This window comes from Cotesia glomerata, linkage group LG4 (genome assembly GCF_020080835.1).
Source record: "Cotesia glomerata isolate CgM1 linkage group LG4, MPM_Cglom_v2.3, whole genome shotgun sequence".
Classification (NCBI taxonomy): domain Eukaryota; kingdom Metazoa; phylum Arthropoda; class Insecta; order Hymenoptera; family Braconidae; genus Cotesia; species Cotesia glomerata.
The window spans coordinates 7,308,169-7,332,154 of record NC_058161.1 but is presented as its reverse complement, the minus strand read 5'-3'; the positions used below and the strand labels follow the sequence as shown (position 1 = coordinate 7,332,154).

At 29.7% G+C, this 23,986-nt stretch overlaps 1 protein-coding gene and 1 non-coding gene across 4 annotated transcripts in view; one reads left to right on the top strand and one right to left on the bottom strand.

Moving 5' to 3' along the window:
* Positions 1-23,986, bottom strand: part of LOC123264202 (fasciclin-2) — an 83,911-nt gene that overhangs the window by 54,734 nt on the left and 5,191 nt on the right. The gene's annotated exons all lie outside the window — the stretch shown is intronic.
* On the top strand, positions 8,900-8,971 carry Trnam-cau. The gene has a single exon. It is a non-coding gene; the product is annotated as a tRNA-Met (tRNA).

Sequence of the window (23,986 nt, the reverse complement as noted above, 5' to 3'; positions counted from 1 at the left end):
ACTTTCCCTGTGAATACGTGCCAAGAATTTTCGTCAAATACCCTCTTCTGGTGTCCTCTCTTTCATCTCCTCCTCTCCTCCAGTCCGCACCTCTCATTTTCCAGTAATTGTAGATTCAAAGGATATAATTCCAAACGCACACGCGGAAGGGAAGGTACTCAGATCTCTAGGGGATCGTCGCTATGCGCCATGCCATAAAAAGACAGTAAATAGGGGAAGGACCAACGACTAAATTTTGAGTGAAAAAAAAAAAAAGAAAAGCATATAATAAATGAGAGACGAAAAATATTAAAATTACAATATGCGCTAGTGTTCCCTCAGGTACCAATAAATTACAGTTACAACTTTTTTCAAGACAGCTTTGACAAAAAACTTAAAATTGAAGTAATTTAAAACCCCCGTAAAAGTCTAATGCCAATAATCTAAGATTTTACTTTTTTCCGAATCATCTTTCCGTTTATTCTTATCTCTGGTTATATTACTTTAGATCTTATCTTACATCTTGAGGTAGAGATCGTGGTTATTTAATATCCTGGGACCTTTCTTTTCTGTTATTTGTTCAGTTGAAACTGATCGACAGATCGACTGTCCTTGTGATTTAAGACGGTAATCGGGAACAAATGGTGGTTTTCGTTCTGCTAGTTTCTACTTTGCGGAGACCTTCACCTTCGGACCCTAGACACGGTCGTTGTTGTTGATAGTCCAAAAGTGTCCAGCGGACCTTTTTCTAAAGCCCACTTTTAATTTAGGTATCATCGCTACAACTGTGGCCATGTTGCTTTTCTTTCTTTTTGGCCGTCACCTGCTGCGACAAATTGCTTCGAATAGGATCGAGATGAAGGAGGATAAGACATCTTTGTCAGAAAGAAAAAATTTTACGTGAAACTTTCTTTGAGTTAGGTAATCGGTCGTCTAGACTGATGTAAAAAATGATGAAAGAATCATAAATGAAGGACGAAAGTCAAGTGCTTAAAGAAATAGTTGAAATTTTAGGTAGTTATAGACCAAAGTGGAGTTGAAAAATTTCGGTAGCTACTGATAATTATTTATCTTCCTTTATGAAATTTTTTATAATATCACAAATATTACTACTTGTGATATTAAAATTTTTATTACTACATAGAACAAAAAGTTTACTTGAAGTATGATTGGTCAAAAGAAAAGTTTTTCTTAGAGTTAAAAATATTTTCTTCATTCAAATATCTATTTTATCTGGGGAAAAATTCAATAAACCATGATTACAAGAATGTTTTTTTTCCAAATTAATAAATTTGAACCTAATATTTAGAAATACGTTTAAAAAGTTACAATTAAAAATAATTTTTTTTTTAAATATTTCATTTTTTAGAACTATGAATTAATATAAGCAAAAATTTTGCTCTACTTTAATAATGTAAAAATTCAAATTAGATAATAAATGTAATTAATTTTCAAAATTAGAAATTTTTTGAATTCTAAATTTAGTATTTTATTAAGAAAAATGTATGTTACATATTTAAAAAAAAAATTAATTTTTTGAAATAGTTTTTGAATCAAATTTGAATAATGTTTGCGTAAAATGTAATAACTCTAATGAGATTGTTTATTTTTCATGTTAGACGTAAATAAGTATGGTGCTTCTACAATTTCAGTATAACTTGAAATGAGAAAATGTTATTTGAGCGTTCACACGGAAAAATATTTTTAGATTGCGTAAATAGCATTGAACATATGTTTTCATGACTATATATTTCTTTGAGCTTGTTTTGACGTTAGTAATTTATTCTTAAAAGTTTTAATGACCTAAATCTCACGAAAACAAGAAAACGAGGTCCAATTTAATTTTCTACAATAGCAAATTCTTGGCAAGTTATCGATAATTCAGAGCATTTGGAAATAAAAAAGGTGAGAAAATGTTGGCTGGACAATTAAGAGCAATTCGAGAAGGTTGTTAGACCACGGTCAACTTGATGATTATTAACTCAGAACGTAATTGCCAGTTTCAATAGTCCTCATTAGGCGACTATTCTCTCTTGGTATCATGGGGTTAGTTTGAATTAGTTTTCAATTGATACCCGCCTGGCCAGTAATATTGATTTAATGATTTAATTAACTTTAATAAATTGTTTAACGTTATCTCAGCGGTCTCTGCAGCAAATAATAAAACTACTAAACAACAACAGAAATTGTACAACTGAACTCCACATAAATAGATATAAAGAGAGCAATAATATTTCAATTAATTAAGAATAAAAATTAAGAGGACTTGATGTTAATAAATCAACAACTCAATTAGAACTTTAATTTATAATATTTTACATTGCATGGTTAAATAAATATATTCATGGATGTTTTAAGACGATAATGATGATAGAACTGTCGTAATTAACAAGTGGATCGATGTCATAAAGTAGTTGGAAAGACGAGTAGTTAGACGGAAGACAAGAGCAGAGTCACATGATGGAATGAAGGTAAGAAGAAACCGGTACTCGACGTCATTCGCGATAAAACGCTTGTTGTGCACGTTCTCGGTAGCAAAACGGCATATCGCGTGCTTTTACCAGTAAACATTACTGCCGTATTTATGTCACACTCTTCTCTTCGCTTTGCATATTATATCTGTGTATGTTTAAATAAATATCTATGCTATATCTAGACTCATAAAATTATTCTAGGGCACAAGATACACTGTACATAAATATAAAAATAATAATAATAATAATGGTGGTAATATAACAATAACAACACGAGCGCCTCGAGGGACGAGAGAATGAGATCTTTACTTACCGGGGTAGAAGTCCCAAGGTGTCGTTATTGCGAGACACTTCCGAGCTTAGGATTCACGTTACGCCTAGTGGCTTTTGTTCTGACACTATAATATGTACTTTGTAAATAACAACGTAATCTGACGGTTGTTTCCGTTTTAAGGAATTTCACCAAAACGGTTTGGTTAGTTTGTAATATAATAAACGGTAAACGTTAAATGAAGTGACTCAATCGCTCAATCTTGCAGTCACTTATCTTGTAGGGAATCTATGTCTAGTCCACTTGTTTTTATTTTTGAAACTTTACTCTCGTTTGTCAACGCTCTTTATTTCATTGTTCTCTAATAACTTGAAAGCCTCGCGTGATATATACTAATATACACACTATACAAGGATAGAAAGTAGGGTCGCGGTCGCTCGTGCCCTTAATTTCGATCGTCAACCCCATTGAGAGGTGACCCACAACCCTCGTGAATAATTTACATATTTATGCACCGACAATATTTGTGAATGCTGCTTTAATATTCTAAGGTTTGATAAATGCGATGACTTGATCGTTACTGCAGAACACCAATCTAATATTCTTTCATCAATAATTTGATGGATTAAATGTAAATTCTATTTATTTTTGTATTTTCAAAAGTTGTTATTGAATTTTTAGGCTGATCTAAATTTCAAGTGTAGTGAATGGAGTGCATAGAATTAATTAATTAATGACTATGTAATAATTTTTAAACTAATTATTTTCAATACACGATAATAATTAGAATTAACGACCGAATGCTTAAAAATAAATTAGCTTGGTTTCAAAAGAGTAAAATGAGTTTTTGACTTTTTAATTAAATTTTATCAATAACATAAATGCTTGAGATTGGCACTACGAATTTTATCTATTGATTTTTATGCGTCAGTCGTGCGTTGGAAATTATTTTTAAACATAAAACATTTCAACTAGCTTTATAATAGAATTAAATTGTCCTATAATGCAATTAATTAATTCAATAAATGAATAAAGAATGTTATTTATTTAAAATAACGTGAAAATCGACAAAATATTTAAAAAGTTTATCTATTGACTGCATTTTTAACAGAAAAAAGTTTATGAAAAAATGCAATTTTAACTCGAGTTCAGACGAACGCTACTAAATTATTGAAGAGTAATTTTTTTTATATAAACAAAAACTGAATATTTCAAGTGTAGGACGACTTTTATAGTGGAATTTAAATTATCTGAAAGGCAGCATATTTTGAAGCATAGCTTGTTTTAACAGATTATTTACATATTTATCTTTGTTTCTAAAATAAGGTCTAAGTTTTGAACCAAATGATTAATTAAGATCCTTAATATATGAGTAATTCCGTTTGTAATTGATTAAATAAATCAATAGCGTTAATTAATAATCAGAGACCTTATTCTGATCCTTTGACTGAGTGAAATAGAATCCGAGACGGGAAACTGCGTTAGATCACTACATTTAGTTATAACGAACTCGTCAGTCTTACATTAATCGTCGTCGTGAGGTTTCGTAGTGGAGTTCATATACGAGATGTAACTACCAGAGTAGAGCGAACCCAAGTCCTTTATCCCTCAAACTCACAACTCTGATAAATTATATCAACCACCCAATCGTTAGTGTACTACTTTGTTGGTTGTAAAACGCACACAGGGGAATATCTCGGTCCTCTTCCGTATTCTCAATCTCTCTGCGGAAGTACTTAGAGACAAGTTCCCGTATAACTATTATGTATAATATCCATACACTACGAGACGAGCAAGAGGGGAAGAAAGAATAAAGTAATATATCTATAACTATAACTATAATTATGAATATATATCTATATATAAGTTATGTAGAGGGGATAATGCACACTCTACGAGAATCAAACAGTGTCATGAGTAGGTTTATTTAAGGGAGGATAATTTCGTGATATCCTCTACTATACCATCTCTACTGCCGGTGATTAATTATAGGGAGTATTAAGAGTGACTGGATATTTTTTTCTTTCTTTAGTATTTAAAATTAAGCTATATAAGCTATCTCAAAATGTTCCATTTAAATTTTCTTTCATGTGAAAATAGATATAATTGAAATTTATAATTATAATTATTTTTTAATTTTGGATCATTTATAATGTTCATCACGTTTTTCTGTGAAAAAGGTGTTTTTTTTTCTTTTCGTAGGAATACTGTTATTAACCTACATTTGGGATTCTAAATTTTTCAATTTATCATAAAATTCCTTTTAATAAACTTAAACTTTCCCGTTAATACAAATTTTACATTGTTAATACTTTCATTTTTTTTTATTTGTTCTCAGTTTAATAAATTTTATAATTCTAGCATAAATACATAAAAGCACTGAAAAATACTATTGCGATTTACTTTTCCTTATACGCATTTGAATTTATGGCAAAATTTGAATTTATTACATTGCATTGTAAATTATAATTTTACAATAAAAATTTATATTTATATGTGAATAAAATTTGAAAAAAAAAAATTGGGTTTCAAAAAAATGGAAATTTTATTCAATTAAATTCAATTAAAAAATAGTTTAAAAAATTTTTATTATCATTTTTAAATATTTTATTATGTATGTGCAAAAAAAAATGAAAATGCATTAAAGTTGCATTATTCATCACAAAAGTTAAATCGTGTCAAGTAAATTCATTAGATAAATTGCAGATTGAAGTCGTCTCGGCCACAAGACTCAATTTTCTTGATCGAATAAACGTGTAAATTGAAACAAGAGTTGAGAGTTGAGAGGAGAGAAGAAACAGGAGATAGGAAGCGTGCTAACTTGAACTAGTAAAATCAGAGCTGTTTAAGATGGAGATGGATGAGAAATGCTGTTGGTGTTGCAGTAGAGATCTCTGATTTGCTCATTAGTAAGATAGAAGTGAGACTACACTATAAACTTTGATGCAATTTATACACGTATATATGATGCAGTCTACTATATATAAGAGTCTCTCTTCAGTTGGTAGAATCTGTGGGCGACTAACTAAACGATGAAACGTGCTTCCCGTCTTTACTCTCTTGACATTTACTATTTGATCGTTTGCATAATGTCATTCTTCTCTATTCTCTATATTACTCAGCCACTGGAATTGTTTCGAGTATATACTACTGTAGAGTAGTGGACTATGTATACACTTTGATACATATAAATGTGTGAGCGTTATCATACATTTTAGATTGTACAACGCAATGAAAGACTTTGAAAGAGTGATGTAAAGTCCTTTTCTTAGATACAATTTACATATAGAGGTTTCGCAGTCGAAAATGAACGCTATTGTTGAGTCACGATGAAGACTTACAAGGGATGAAAAATGATAGGGTGTGAATAGACTTGACGTTCCAATGAAGCCGTAGAAATCAATCATACAAAAAAAAAAAAAAAAAAAAAAATACGATATTTTGAATCAATGAGAAGTTTCTAAATAAGTGTTGATAGAATTCGATTTATTTGTAAATAAATGTTTTTAAACCTTCTTTCGTTGACTATAATGAAAATTTTATGCTAATTTATGTATTTATTTTAAATTAATTAAATCAGTATATAATATATTGAAACGACGTGGTTTAATTAAAATTTTCCCTGGTTAGCTTCTTTTCCTTTCTATTTGAACATAATGGGAAGATAAAAATAATATTATAAACCGATAAAAAAAAAAATTTGCATAGCAATCATTGAAAAGTTGTTTTAAATATTAATTAACAAAAAAAATTAATGACATATGAGCTAAAGTGTTTAGAAATTTAAAATAAATAATTATCAGGCTAATGAATAAACAAAGTTTTTCTTAAGGCGAATGAGGCTATAAAGAAGATAGATACCAAATAAAATCAAATTATATGGTAAGTATAAAATATAAAATTAAAAAAATTATCAAATTCTCAGTTAGGTATCGGAGTAATTCGCACGCTTTCGCTATAGTACACCTTTCCGGGCGATAATCTAAAACTCAAGTGTATAGTATATAAGTATAGAAGAAGCAGTATATTACAGAAATGCAATTAACTTTCAAACTTTCCCCGATTATTCATTGGAGTAACACAACTACTTGAACCCTGAGATACTACGATGAACTAGTAAAATAAGGTGTGGCATTTACTTTTAAACTTTTCTCGTGATAAACATTAAGGAAGTGAAATATATACGCTAATCAGAATGGAAAGCTTCTTTAAAAGATAATCGTTGACTGACACTATTATTAACTATTTCAATTATTGTTTATCACTATATACTTATTATTAAATAAAAAAAAAAAAAAAAAAAGTTGAAAAAATAATAATGTTTGAAGCATAACAAATACACAAACGAAACTTACAATCTATTATCATTATGCGTAATCTATCAAAATCAACCCTTATAAGCATACACAGCAGTGACATCAAGCTACATCCTGATAAATAGGGACATATAAAATGACGAATTGAGTTAGACGTTGATCCATCATTCATTTTAAAAAATTAGGAAGTCAAAATAACCATTAATATAATTATACTTAAATATTTATTGAATAAGCAAAGAGGAACTAGTAATGTCCTTCAATCATTGTTAAGATTAATTTTAACTATCATGATAATGTGTCTTCAGAAAAGACAAACACAAAAATCTAGGCGACTGGACATTTATAAATTACATTTATGACATTGATTAAAGACAGCTTTTACTAGACAAATAAATACATTAAAGATATTAAATTTTGCAAGGTTTGGATGCACTGAAAGAAAATGAAATATATCGATTCCTTTGAAAGATTAAATGAAAATATTTTTGAAAACAAAAAAAAATTGATTAAAAATCAATAATAAATAATAAAGAAGATAAATATTTAAAAATCATGTTAAAACATTCAGTCACGGCGATATAAACATTTCAATCGCTGAGTAATTATAGCATCATTTAGCGACACGTGTCTGCCGGAAATTTTTATAAGCAGGAAGAATTAAAAGCTCGTGAGTTGCACCGAGGGTAAATGTAAATAAAATTTACATCAACTGCTGCTCATCTGATGTTATGTATACAAGGAAGTTCGTGAACTTTACACACACGATGACTGGATCGTTCGATTTCGGTATACATGTGATACAAGTCTGTCTGTGTTCTGTGAGAGTAACGCATCGTCCTTCCACATACTTGGAAGATGTATCCAGAGCAATAGGGTGTTATGCATGATGAGAGCTCACGAATTAAGGTCCTATTCATGGCGAGGCTGGCCCCACCTGAATTAAAGCCCATTCAGCAAAAATGACTGGCGAGCCTCTGCCTCCAGATGACGAAAGCTATTAATTATAATGTCATCCTTTTATTTCCAGCTTCCAGGTTCCAGCTTTATCATCCCCTTTCTACTCGAATCCACTTTTTTCCTATACGCATTATCATCCTTACTTACGCATTCACTCACTCACTTTGTGTTTATCTTTATTTTTATCCGGGATCTCCAACCCCCACGGTGTATAAACTAACCCTTTCGGCAAGTAAATATTTGTGGCCCGAGTGTAAATAAATCATCTGAATCGATCCTGTCTGTAGAGGGACTATCATTAATTATGGATTTGTCCTGCGGCCCATCTATGCTTTATCTTTTTCTTTAAGCCCTTGTATTCGACAGGGAGGTAGAATAGATAGAAAAAGTCTCGTCAGGGACATCAGTCGCATGATTAATTACGTTTACTAAATTTTATCAAGTCAGGCTTCCACTTATTTTTATATTTATGGGAAAAATTATTCTATGACTTTGAAAATCAGTAATTCCGGTTAAACTAAAAGTATTATATTGCAGATAGTCAATCGAGACTTGTAATAAATATTCAGCTCTATGTGAACTAAGAAAAAAGTGTGCATCATTAATTTTTTTTTTGATCGTGCGCATGAATAATAAATAAGTAATTTCATTATTTTTTTGAATAAATAAACTTGTTATATCATTAAAATTATAATAATGAATATTAATCATACTATTAAGAATTATTAATAGAAAAAAAATTTCAACGATTTCGTGACTCGATAGTTCGGCTCAAACCATTTCAATGGCTTTATTATTGCAGGACTGAGTACCGATGAATATGAAATATTTTATCCTTAACCCAACAATGTTGACTTATAAATTCAAAACAGAACTATTGACGCAAAGTCCAAGCCAAGAGCAGAGTGGCGCAGTGGAAGCGTGCTGGGCCCATAACCCAGAGGTCCGTGGATCGAAACCACGCTCTGCTAGTTATTTTTTTTTTTTTCCTCCAGTGAATATTAAACCATTGAAATTACTTTATAAAATGTCTTCTTCATTTTATTCTATATCTACGGATTTAATTGATATTGATGTTTAAACATTTTTTTAAAACACTATTTTTATTTTCTAAAATAGTAAAATCCAGAAATACACTAAATCGTAGTAATGTTGGAATTGCACAGAACGTCTGAAATTTTAATTTGTGAAACTAATAAAATTTCTGTTGAGATAAGTATAATATCTTTGATGAAATTTATTAAATAATATCTCGGGTATAGAATAAGAAGAAAAGGTCTATACTCTTGGTGAACCTTTTTTAATTTAAATATTAATTTAATAATAAAGTCATGACTATACTTCAAAGAGTAACGATAAGATAATTTGTATAAGATTTCATCTAAGTAGATCAACTTTCCAGACGAATGCTCATGATTTTTGTTCTATCATCATCTTATTATTATCATCGTAATTATTTTTTTTTTTTTTACGTCTGCGTAGCAGATTTTATTTGAGCTTATTATAACGGTCATATACCAATTTATATTGAAAATTTCATATGACGTATATTATATTTGAACTGTTTTTTTTTTTTTTTTTTTTTCATTTATTCTGTTTTAATTTTTTTTCTTTTTTCGCATCAAGATAAAATAAAAACTATCGATTCAGATATTTTTATCAATAGATAATCGTCTCTCCTATTTATTTTATCTCAGTATTTTCTTTTGAGCCCATTTAAAATCGACCTTCTTCTCCCTCGGAGCATATAAATCGTTCAGCATTGGGATTTTTCTCTAACTCAAGCGGAATAACGGCAACTTGGCAATTTTTCACGGATTTTCCCGTCGCCATTTCGCATCCTTACGACTTTCCAAAGGGTCCCGGATGTTATGCCGCTTTCTCAAGTTGCGAATTCCCAAAAATAAAAATAATAAAATAAAATACTGGAGGACGAGGACAGGAATAAAAAGAATTTTAAAATGTAAAATGGTTCGAATTTGCTGGCTGGCGTGCATTTCATCTCTTGGCGATACCAGTAGAGAGCTGTGAGAAAAGCCAGACAAGCAGACGACTCACAAGATGTCTTGAGAGCCAAATAAATAAATGTCTTTTTCTTTCACCTGCTGCACCATTTTGCTTATTCTTTATTATTATATTTTATTATTATCATTATTATTATTATTCAATCGCAAATTCACGTCCTCACCAGATCTCTCCACTGTCTACGATACATCTCTCGATTCTTCTCATGGACTATCAATACCCATCCGCTTGTGATCGCTCACCAACAGCCGGAAACTGTCGCGTGACGACATAAACATCCTCTTTATTGTACATTATTATACTCTATTTACATTCCACGAAATCAATGAGAAAAATATTTATATTTAATGCTTTACATTCTATATACTCTTTAAAAATTTTCACTTGATTTCTTACTATTTTAAATGATTATAATTCTTTACTTTCCAACTTAAAAAATTCACAAAAAAAATTTATTTCTGTACTTAAATAACAAACAGATTCAATCAAGGAAACTTTTTAATTAAATTAGCTTAGATAACGAATAAAACATAGCAATTAAATTGCTAAGTAAAAACTGTTTCTACGCTCTGCCGTTTAAATCCCATTGGGATTTTACACAAGAATAATTACCAACATTAATAGTTAACAATCGCAGCTCTATAGCCAGTATCAAGTTATTCCATGCCTTATGAGCAAGGAAGCTATACTAGTTTTAGTTATTCATTTTATTGCATCAATTCATGTAAAAAATATTTTATAATTATATTAATGTCCATCATTACCTATTTTCTATAATAAATAGTCGATAAATCTACTAATAAAGTTAAAAAAGAACGAATAACATAATATAATATGTATTAAAGCTGGATTTATAGTTTTACAAGAAAAATTAAAAAATTATCACAATTTAATAATGATTTTCACATTTTTATATCGTAAAATTTTAAAACATGCCTATGTAAACTAACCAAACTTTATACAATAAAAATTGTGAATAAATTGCACGAATAAAAAAAATCTAATAGCTAAATGATATATAGCATATCAACAAGACAATTATCGGACTACACTAATCCATCAGATTTAAATCCCAAACTCACGAACAAGTTGAGACAAAATTCGATAATTACAAATCCCCCGTAAATTGTCGGCTAGTTTGATAATCATTAATCGGCTTAAACCGCGGAATCCGTAGTGGCTAACTGGACACGCGTGAAACTTAAATGTAAATACATATATGTGTATGTATGAAGGTCCATGCATACATTCATATAAATTTATATATGTACATACAACATATAAATGCATACATACATTTGTAAACAAGATGCAGTAGCTTTTCTGGTAGTCAGATAAAGATAGGCATTTTGAAATGCAAACTCGAGAGCTTTCTATATATATATATATATATATATATGAATATACAGAATATATAGATATATATATAGGTATTATATAGACAAACCATCGTTACTATGTGCGGTGTGCCGCAATTTTCGCATCCGTTAACGCTAGTTGAAAGCAGACAGTAAATGAGACAGACATTTATATGTATATTCAACGGATCACTATTATATATAACGCTATAAATTTAATTGTCTAGGTTATTATTGATATATAACTATCAGTATTATGTGAAATTTCAACTTGTCAAGATATTTATAATAATGTGTTGACATTATAATTTATCTGATCTCATGACACGTATTGTTGTTATTATTATTTTATTATGTACACGTTAAATGATTCAGTACTTATCACTTGTATTACAAATGATGTAAATCAACCTGTCAAATATTTAATCGCATTAATAAAATATTTGCAGTCCTCAATCATAGATATAATTATTGTAGGCAATTAAATATATTTTTAATGACTCAAGCGTTTGATTATTTTTTAAAATATTTACAAGCTTAAAAAATTTATTTTTTTCACAGCATCTTACACTAGCTGTTAATAATAAAGAAATTTACTTATCAAATGAGTATTTATAACACAATATCATATATCTCGAATATTTATTCGCGTTGTTGTACAAACAATTTGATACCAACTTAGTTCGCTATGGTGATTAATTAAATTAATTTAATAGAATTCTTCTTAAATAAAATTCCTATACATATACTTGAACAGTTTCAAATTTATAAATTAATGATCCTTAAATGACGCGGAAGTGATGCGAAGTTACGCTTCCGTGAATATTCATTTTCGAGTATTTTCTTAGTTATTATTATAAGATTATAATTATAATTAAATCATATATACTTCATAGTTCGCGTGCTCGCTCCCGAGCTTCAATTATTATTCCACTTACTACATACTCAAGAAATTAACTATTTTATCAAGTTTAACGCAATCAAGACCCCGTAAAGCAAATACAAAAAAAATCACTAATTATACATATGTAAAAATATTTTTTTTTTTCAATGTTCTAAAATTAAATCTCAATGATCTAAATAATAACAAATATATTAGATAGAATAACTGTTTGAAGTAACTGTAACTCAATAGAAGCATGAACTTTTTAACAAGCTCACGGTTGAATGAATCTCAATCTTTCTAGTTTTAGTTCTGGAGCAGTAACGTACCGTAGAATGCAAGTTTACTGCCAATATAATGTCAAGTACGAACTAAAAGGTATTAGAAAATAAAAAAAAGAACAGAAGATAAATCACAAGTTAGTGAATCTGGTAACTTTACGTACTCTTTTATGTTACTGCTATCTCATCACACATTATAGCCTCTCCTCTTAACTCGGGACATGAGTTTTTTCGTAAAGTACTATACCCTGTAAAAAATCCGGAGTGAATCGGGAGTGAATTTCACTCCCATCACTCGGAGTTCCGGAGTGAAGTAATTAATCACTCCGCGTTGGGAGTGAATCTGGAGTTTTTATTTGCGGAGTGATTTCGAATTTCACTCCGAAAAACATCCGCGTTCGGAGTTTTTAAAATAAATAAAATAAGAATAAATTTTCGTTCTACAAAAAAAATCTCAAAATTAATTTACTATAAGGGTCATTCCACGTCAAATCGACCAATAGTTGGATTCGACCCCTTTCGATTTGGACAAATTTTGATCAGAAGTTTTCTTTTATCCTATAACGAAGTTCTGCCAAAGGAAAAAAATTAAAAAAATTTTTTTCAAAAGTTATGCAAAATCCAAAATTTCACTATTTTCCATATTTTTTAAACCTGTTTTAAAAATCTCGAAAACTATTGCAATTAAAAAAATCGCATTGAGTAAGTTTCAAAGGGGATACTTGGGGCTATTAAAAAAAAAAATTTCCGAAAAAAAATTAAAAAAAATCTCCAATTTGTTAAATTTTGAATTTTTAAAAATTGTCAAAATTGACCGTCGACAATAAATTTTTGGCTCAAATTTTTTTGTGTACTACCTTTTACCAATCTTAAAAGATCATTCAATTTTTGGAACTGTGTTTTTTGTTTTTTCAAAAATATGAATTTTTAAAATTTGTTAAAAAAAAATTTTTTTCTTAAATTTTTTTTTTTTTTCTTTTATCTTAATTGAGTTTGGCAAATCGCGTAATTTTGATATTTTGAACAGTTTAAATTTCATTTAGTGGCATAATGATGAGAAAAAAAACATTAATTGTATTTGTTTATTATTGGTTATTTATTGATTTAATAGGGCATTTCAAGTGTAAGTTCACTTTACATTCTGTTACAAAAGTCTATTTTTCTTTAATTCTTCTTTTTCTGTTTTTGCTCTTTTTCTTTTTCTTAACCTGAAAAATGTTAATATGACTTCAATCTTCAAATCCAAACTTAATATAGATAAAGTACTAACACAGAAATTTCAGTTATTTACCTGCTTTTAATATCTGGTTCTTCAACGAACTCGTAGATATTTGTATTTTTTAACCGAAAATCCTTTCTATCCTCAGATGAGGATAAGGTTTTTACTCTCATCACATCACTTGAAATGGGAATAGCGGCATGAGAATTTCGAATAACCAATAATAAACAAATACAATTGATGGACAGCCAATAAAAAATTCAGAGAAATACAATTAATGTTTATTTTCTCATCATTATGCCACTAAATGAAATTTCAACTGTTCAAAATATCAAAATTACGCGATTTGCCAAACTCAATTAAGATAAAAGGTAAAAAAAAAAAAAAAAATTTAAGAAAAAAATTTTTTTTTAACAAATTTTTAAAGTTCATATTTTTGAAAAAACAAAAAACACAGTTCCAAAAATTGAATGATCTTTTAAGATTGGTAAAAGGTAATACACAAAAAAATTTGAGCCAAAAATTTATTGTCGACGGTCAATTTTGACAATTTTTAAAAATTCAAAATTTTACAAATTGAAGATTTTTTTTTTTTAATAGCCCCAAGTATCCCCTTTGAAACTTACTCAATGCGATTTTTTTAATTGCAATAGTTTTCGAGATTTTTAAAACATAGGTTTAAAAAATATGGAAAATAGTGAAATTTTGGATTTTGCATAACTTTTGAAAAAAAATTTTTAATTTTTTTCCTTTGGCAGAACTTCGTTATAAGATAAAAGAAAACTTCTGACCAAAATTTGTCCAAATCGAAAGGGGTCGAGTCCAACTATTGGTCGATTTGACGTGGAATGAGCCAAATAAAAACATTATAATAATAATTAAAATTAAATATTATTAAAAATAATAAATTAAATTTTTAATAATTAAATATAAAAAAGGTTTATAAAAATATTTTCTTTACAAAAATTTATTTATTTTGGGAGTGTATGCGGAGTGAATTTTATTATTAATAAAAATTAACTCCTCGGAGTAAATATCACTCCCGCTGGGAGTGAATCAATTACAAATCATTCAATCTTCATTCACTCCGCAAATTTTTTACAGTGTACCGTTCAAATAGTAAAGGAAATAAAAAAAATACACAAAAAAAAATAGGTTTACATAAATCAAGAACATTTTGGTCTTTAAAAATTTATTTTTGGACTAAAAAAACTCATTCACTTAATTCAAAATTATTAGCATTAGAAAACTTGAATTAAGAAAATGTTTTGTTTATTTGAAAATAATTTATTTTTAAACTAAACCAAAAATACCTTTTTATCTAAAAGTTTAAGAATTTTCAACTTAAAAAATTATTCTCTGAACTCACGAAAAATATTACTATATACGCTCAAAATCAGATTCGAACCCTGGCCATACCGCATTCTTGAGAAAGAGTAATACACTCAGTAATAACATTAATTGAAAAATAATTTCATTTTACTCAATTTGAATCTTTTGAAATAAAATGTTCAATATCAAGAAAGTAATTTGCTTGAATCAAAATATTTACCGTTTTTCTCAAAATTTTTTGGAAGCAAGAATAATTTTCTTGAACCAAGATTTTTTTTTTGTGAGTACAAGAATAATCAAAAACAAATAAAATAAAAAAGTTTAAGAAAGTAGAAGGTTGGTCTAATCCAATTCGCGCGAAAACGAACTTAACGGAAGTGAGTAGTGGGTGTAGAACGTACTTTTGCAGAGAAGACCAAGGGATAAAAGGAGGGAAGATACGCCTGACCTCGCGGCTTAACGATCACGAGAAACCAAAGGGTCCCTACACACATATATAGACAAACTAATGACGTCACTCCTGAAGGCTCAAATTAAAGAGATGAAAGAAAAAAACCCGTAATGTAAGGGTGAGGCGTCAACGGTCCGAGCAATCTTATATACAATCACCACACACAGTTGAGTACAGTATACAGTTAAAATACAATAACTAAAACTATGCCCACGAAAACTAGTCAAGCATAAAATCCATTGGAACGTTTAAATATTCAATAAACAAGTCTCAATTCAGTGAACTTGTTTATTGTTCTGAGCTAAAAAGTTTATTATTAATTTAACAGCCGGAAATTTAACGAAAATATAGTAGTTTAAAAAAACGTAAATAAAAAGAACACCCAGAAATATAATCTGAGTGTGGTGATTATCTGTTCATTTTAATTTCGGATATAGACCATAAGGTGGTGGCCGGTTAAAAAGCCGAACAAGTGGGCCCCTTTTGTCTGTTTGAGTCTGATGAGTCAGTGTGTGTGGGTTCAATATAATAATACATACAGGTGCTCAACTACTATAATGATGTAGAGGCAGAAACTGAACGAGACAATGACCGAAACGAAGATGAGAGGGAAGTTGAGAAGCACCAGGTACCCTTTTTGGAAATGTGTATAACACATATATCGAACAGGTTCTACGTAAAACCATCACCAAATGGTCTCTGGTTATTTTTCTCATCCAAACTTGGGCTGACGTTGTCCTGGGCCTTATTATCTTATTTTTTACCTTATAATTCCACTCCATTCGGTATCACCGGTTTTATTGTGAAGGTCTTATAAAATATGGATTATTTTTTTTTGATATTCCCATATGTCGCATTTAAATTCTCAACTCGGTACGACAGACAAAGTAGAAAAGAACTTGGCTTTCGGATTAATTGTTGAAGATAATCGAGTGAAGAGACGGATAATTGTAATTATTTATTTATTTATACAAGAGTTGAGTCAATTGGTAGTAAATTGACTGAATTTTCAAGTGCAATTGAGAAATACTGGAGTTTTAAAGCAAAGACATCAAAAGCTAAAGATGTATATACATCTATAATGCAAAGATTTGGAAGAAAGAGATGGTACTACTTGTTAAAGATGAAATGATGCAGGCCAGATTGAATGATTCCTCGAGACTGCTCTTGAGATTCCATGATTAATACAACAGAGACATAGACAGGGCAGAGAGTTGTTGTCGAATTATAGAGTGAAACAAACGAGTGTTATTTTAGTAATTCAAGTATTCACGGACCCTTGGACGGTTTCTGTGGGTGGGCGTGGGTTTAATTTGCCTCAAGAGCAGCAGTTAAAGACACAACACTGTAATAATGTAAGGAGAAAAAAGTAAGAAAAGAAGAAAGGAGAAAGGGACGAAGAATATCTAGTTAGTGTCGAGCATCAAGTGACGTCATTAACTCTGACAGGCTGGTGATCTATTACGATAAAAAATGTGTACGGTATAGCACGCGGGTATTTAGATTATGTATGGTATCGAATATTTAAAAGCCCTTGTCTCAAGATACGAATGCATAACAAACTACGGCAGTAAATAACGACTGGAATATTCGCGCTGTATTTGCATAGGTATATTTTTTAATATTAAAAATATGAAAGAGAGACACATATGAAACTGGTTGACATGTCATCAGTGTACGAGGTAATATTTATGTGTTCACGCCTACCTTGAAAATACCAGATTGTATTTAGTGTGCGCTATATAATGTAAAATATAACTATGGTTACGGTAGATACTGCAGAAGGTGTAGTTTAAAGCAAGCCAGTAAGCTACCATACGTACAATACGTTTATAGATGCGCATATGTATTATGTGCAGAGGTAATTCACGGTTATGCGTTGGCGTAAATACCGAGTGAACGTGAGAATACCGAGTAATCCTATCTCTTTGTATAACACTAGTATTCTCGTAGCCATTGATCAACAGATCGCGATACTATTGACGTGCTTTGATAACGTGTTCGGGTGATAAGATAGACATGGATGTTTAGTTTATATATCGTATTTAGTGTATACCTTCTGTCAAATTAATGCTATCAGTAATTTAAATTTTTTGATAGCAAAGACTTTATTTCATTTTTTATTTATTTCTTTAATGTTTAATATGAATATGATATTTTGATATAGACTCGGATTTCGTCTAGAGCTAAAAGTTTCATTTTCGAAACAGTAATTATATACTCGAGAGACTTTGCTTCAGAGTTGTAGGAAATGTTTTACTGACAAGAAATTTATGGAATTAGAAATATTGTTAATTTAAAACTATAAATAACAATTTTTAAATATCAAGATTTATAAGCTTAGAAATTTATAAAAAATCACAAAATTTATATGATTGAAAATTTATTTGAAGATTGTTTTTCAAAGTTTATCAAAAATAGAAAAATTAAAAAAAAATTTTTTTTTGTGAAAATAATCGATTGTAATGAATATTAAAAAAAAACAAATTTTCGATTACCCGAAAAAAAATTAATAAAGAAAAAATTTTTTCAGAGATCATAAATTTGATAAGGTGAAATATTCACTAAAGCTTGAAAATAAACTTGATTCTCAGAGCCAACATGTAAACATCTCAAAAAGTTCAACATTAAAGTCAAAACTAATGATACGCATATTAAATAACACTCATTTCTAACAACTAAATTTCGAACTGTCAACTTAATAGTATAAACAGCACGTAATTTTGAAGCTTTGTAATATGAATTTTACACGGAAATAATAAAATAAGAATGAAATCTGTAGAAGAGTTTTTAAAAATGATTTATTTATTAACAATTCTGAGAAGGAATATAAAAACAAGTTTTAAATTTGAAAAGCAGGAGTAAAAGGTAATTATTGTTGTTTGAAATAATAAAAAAAAAAAATTTACGACTCAAAAGTTGAGAAAACTAATTAGTAAAATTAACAAATATCAACACTATTATTTGTTTTGACTAAAGCCCGCTACAGAAAATGGTGAGAATAAAAACAAAGTTAATAATAATGGAACGAAAATAAAACAAAAATCTAGTTTGCGTTTATGGACTTCGGTGAACTCATAAAAATTCGTGGCTTAGTTGTTCAAGGGACAAAGAAGTATCCCGTGGTCACAAAGTCACGACTAGCGGAATGCTAAAGTTATGGCTGTTGGAAAGACACCGAGGAGAAATAGTAGGTAGATTTAACAGAGCAAAAAATAAATTTAAAAAAAGAAAAAAAGTGAGAAAAAAGAGTAAGTACTTGACTTGTACAGAGAGTAAAGTGAGAAAAAACACCATAAGCGGTAGTATGAAACGAAAAACTAGCCAAGTGAAACTCTTTCACTAAAACATAAAACGATTCCAGTATTGTCACTCGAAAGACTACAGTATTACAGTACTACGGTAACGAGAGGTAAAAAGCTGAAACAAGTTAAACATCCGGGCGTATTTTAAGACCTCTACTGTTGTACTTGATTCATTTGCGCGAAAAAATTTCAAATATAGTTTCATTTTAAATAGAAATTTTTTGAGCGAAAAAACTTTTGGACCAATATAGTCCATCGGAAGAAAAAAAAAAAAAAAAAAAAAAACGTTGTATGTAGAGGGATATTAATCTAAGCGAAATTCACTTTAGTAATTGGTTCGTTATATACATGAATATTTTTTTATTACAGATTGTGTATAGAAAAAAAATACAAAAAATAGTGTAAGCGAAAGATAAAAATTTCATTCTAGTCTATTCTACAGCTGAAAGCATTTTTATTACTCATTTGACTGAATAAATCTATCCAGTACGATATACTGACGGTAACAAAAATGAAATATTGAAAATCTATCTTCTTTTCAAAGCTTCTACCAATTAATATTTCAATATATTTAAGTTAAATTGATAACGTATAAATATCAAAGGATTATCCGTACTTTATACTCAAACTCTTTGATTATAACGGTATGGCATTGACTAGGTGAAAAAAACAGGACATAACATTATTCAGAGCAGAAACGAATTCATATAAAGTATAATATTGATATATTCACATATTTTTCAATACACGATAAGTTAAATAAATTACGATAAGTTTAAATTCAATTGAATTATGTATTTCTATTATCATAACAAATGGTGTTTATTAATCGCAATTTTCGATCGTTTATTCATAATCAACCCGACTAGAAATTTCGTGAGGCATTGCCGAACAATCAATTCGGGGCAATTTTGGCTTTCCGAACTTTGGCAAGCCTAATTCACGCCTTATTAATTTCACTATAGGTAAGCCAAAGTTCGGCACTGCCGTAGTTTCCCAAGCTACGCCCAAATTCGGCAAATCTTTGGTAACTGTGATTTCATGTAAGTTAGGCATACCAATAGTATGTCAAACTTTGGACTGCCGTTGGTTTTCCAAGCTACGACCAAGTTTGGCAAACCAAACTTCGGCAAATCTTCGATAACCGTGATTTCATGCAAGTCAGGCATACCAATAGTATGTCAAACTTCGAACTGCCGTAGGTTTTCCAAGCTATGCCCAAGTTTGGCGAACCAAATTTCGGTAAATCTTCGGTAACCGTGACTTCATGCAAGTCAGGCTTACTAATAGTATGTTAAACTCCCGACTAGAAATTGTAGTGAGGAATGTCGAAAAATTAGTGAGGGACAAGTTTGGTTTGCCTAACTTAGGCTTGCCTAAGTTGCACCTCATAAAAACCAAGGTAGGCAGTACGAAAATTGGCATGCCGAAAATATTCCAAATTTGGTTGTGATCCTGAAACTGTGTGGCATTGCCGAAGTCCGGCATATAATGGAAATGCCGGACTGATTTGTAATAACGGTAACCATAAATAATTGCTGAAGTTCGGCTTGCCAAACTTGGACGTAACTAGGAAAGTCTCATGGATTCCTTAAGTCTGATATGTCATGGGAATGCCGAACTGGTTTCAAGTAACGATAACCTGAGTTTTGCCAGTTTGGAGCTAACTTGGCTTTCCGAACTTAGGCTACCCCAATTCGAATCTTATTTGGTTTAAATGAGGCAAGCCGAACATTGGTCGTGCTTATAAGTATCTTGAGGCACGAAGTCGCTCATCATCGGCGTAGCGTCGCGGTATGGTATAGGGCTCTCGTGCGTCGGGTACGGTGTTCGAGTCTCGCGTTCGACATGTACGATTTTTAATAATTAATAATTACTATTAAGGCGAGTGTGAAGTAAAGTTAAGTGTTATGTGTGACTAATGTATCTAACTCTTACATCATCTCCTTCCCCCTTGACTTATCATATCTACCAATCAAAAAAAAACTTCTTCACTTAAAAAAAACGCTCTAAAAAATAAAAAAAAAAATACCGAAAAACTAAAATTAAATGATAAAAAATTATATTAAATAAACGCAAAAAAAAAAATTTGTTTTTTTTATTCACGAAATATTTGAAAAATTTAGTCCTAAATTCCATATTTATACTTAAAATAGTAAAAGTTGATAAAAAAATAAGCATTTGTTGTTATTAATTTTCGCTTGATAATAAAAAAGCTAAAAACCAAGAAAGAATTAAATTTGGATTCGTTCTTGCGAATTTGGTTTCCGAAATGCTGCCTACTTAGGTAGCCAAATTCGGACCGAATGAGGTTTAAATAATCACCAGCAAGTGCGGTTTCCAAACTGCAGCCTAATCAGGAAGCCAAGTTAGGCTGAGCCTCGCAACTGCGTTACATCCCAAACTTCGGCCTGGTTTGGATGCCTCACTTACCGCAAATTTGGAATTCGGCATGCCTTACTTGCACCAAATCACTGCCTCACTGAAATTTCTAGTCGGGAAATTAATTGATAATAACGTGTAACTTCAGTAGTGTGTAGAATAAAATTAGTATTAATTTTAATTTATGATAATCCGTTCAAATGAAATCTACTTATGTTTGGATGTTTACTTGGCGCAAGATACGACCAAATCTCTGAATAATTTTAAACGTAACACGAAATTAAAAATTAAGGTTCTAAAATGTATCGACAAGCTTGAATTACATCATAAAAACTTGAAGAAATATTCATACATAAATTTTATGAAATTTTCAGTAGCAAAAAAGCTAAACAATTATTTTATTAAATATAAATTTATAGTTATCAACATAAAATAATTTATTATCAATAATTTTATATGAAAACTTTCTTGAATGGAAATATTTTTTTTTATTTTAAAAAATCTTTAATTCTTATGGTCAAGAGAACTTCCTTTTTTCTTAAAACTTTCTCAATTCAGGTAAACTTTTTTCTCCGTATAGTTTATCATTCCGCAAATTATCTCTTACGGTATATAAGACGATATATTATTTAATAAATAATGTACCTATCGCTACCCCACGCAATGTCCGATAAAAAGTGAGTATAAATAATGGGGAAAAGATAATAAAAAAAAAATAGTTAATAGTTACGGGTCATTAAACGGCGCCACTAGAATCTCATATATGTTTGTCCGAAACGCGAAGTATGTAACGTATTTTCGTTTAGAGTCCAGTACAGGCAATAACCCTCTCATTATCGTTTCTCTTGTGCAATTACCTTACAGATTATTTTTCACTCATATCCATATTATATCGATCGATTTTACACTCTCACGATCTCTTGGTATCCATCCTATGTTATTATTTCGCACCCACTATTTTTACACTCAATGGGCATACAAAAAAGGCTACCCAATTCAGTCATAAATAAAAATCACAATCTTCAATGAATATAAAATAAAAAAAACAAAAAATTTAAAAAAATTTTATCGAATAACTTTCCTCAGATATTACAATAAAATCTCCAGGGTAAATTCATGAATTTTTATTTGAAAATTTTTTACTATTTTGCGTTATCTTTTTTTTCTATGTGTATACATCCATACATATTTAATATATATATATATATATATATATATATATATATATATATATATATATATATATATATACAATCTCATCTGTTGGGTTTCTTTGTCCATAAAGTCAGTGCGGTATTTCTGACAGCAAACCATTTTATATCTAACATGAAACAAGTCGAATACCAAACAATGTAACAGTACACAGGTAAAGCCTGAGAATATGTCCATCCATATAATACCGTATATATATATATATATATATATATATATATATATATATATATATATGCTTTTCACTTATTCTCATATATTATATATTTAATTCTTTTATTCTCAATCCGGTCATCATCGAAATTTTTCTTAACTAAAGTTTCTCTCATATTTTTATTTATATTATTATTACTTAGCTCTATTGTATCACAAATACAGATTTTTTATTTTATATTATTTATCTGTTTTTTTCTTTGTTCATTCTTCGTAATTTCTTACTTCTATACAAAACACAATCAACAAAAAACCATAAGAGTATAGATGGCAGTCAGAGGCCAAAGTTTATTCAGTATCCTCAGTTCATTTATAAAGCTCATAAGGATAAAAGACTTGAAATCTATCTTAGTGAAGCAAAGCTAAGAAAGAAAAAGTGAAATACGAGAAATAACTCAACTTCTAAGACATAAGACCGTTGCTTCAATGTCGGATGTATTAATATTACTTAATAATAATAAATTATCTCTATTTTAAAATGTTACTTCTTAATTTATTTATTTTTTTCTTGGGTCTGTTTTGTTTCTCGTTAATAGAGTTTCTCTGAAGCTCAAGTAGACCTGGGACTTACTAAACTGAAACAATGGGGGGTAGACATACCATAAATATCTCGCACAGATATATTATATACGTACGATGTAGGTTATATGAACGTATTAAATACATACATACACGGTATACGTATGGACCGAATAGGAGACATATATCTTGTTCCCTTAACTCGTAAGTGCCACGTGTTTTAGACTAGTTTCGAGAGAGATCTGTTTGGGTTTGACTCGTTGACAAGTCGTTATAATAAAAGGGCGTTATAAGTTTTGCCGGATGAAAAATGAAAGAAAAACATTTTAAACTTCTCTCAGGATATATGAGAGCTAATATGTTACGTTGAATTGACTCTTAACTAAATAAATATATAAACATCAGCTGTAATACTGACTGATTGATTGTATCAGAAACCAAGTATTTAAAAGTCATTCCCGTTTATTATGTTACAAATCTTTCAATAGTCGTCGGAGAAAAGGGTCCCAAGTATTGATAATTAACTTGTACAGATACGACCTCAACAATTTTAAGGATGATAAATTTATAATGACTACAAGTCTGCTATCTATCTATAATTTTAAAAATAATTATTCCCAACACACAATAATAATTAAAATTAGTGAGCGAACGTTAAAAAATAAATTAGCTAGGTTTCAAAAGAGTAAATGAGTTTTTGATTTCTTAATTAGATTTAATGAATAACATGAATGCTTGGGAATGGCACTGCAAATTTTATCTATTGATTTTTATACGTCAGTCTTGTGTTAAAAATTATTTTAAAA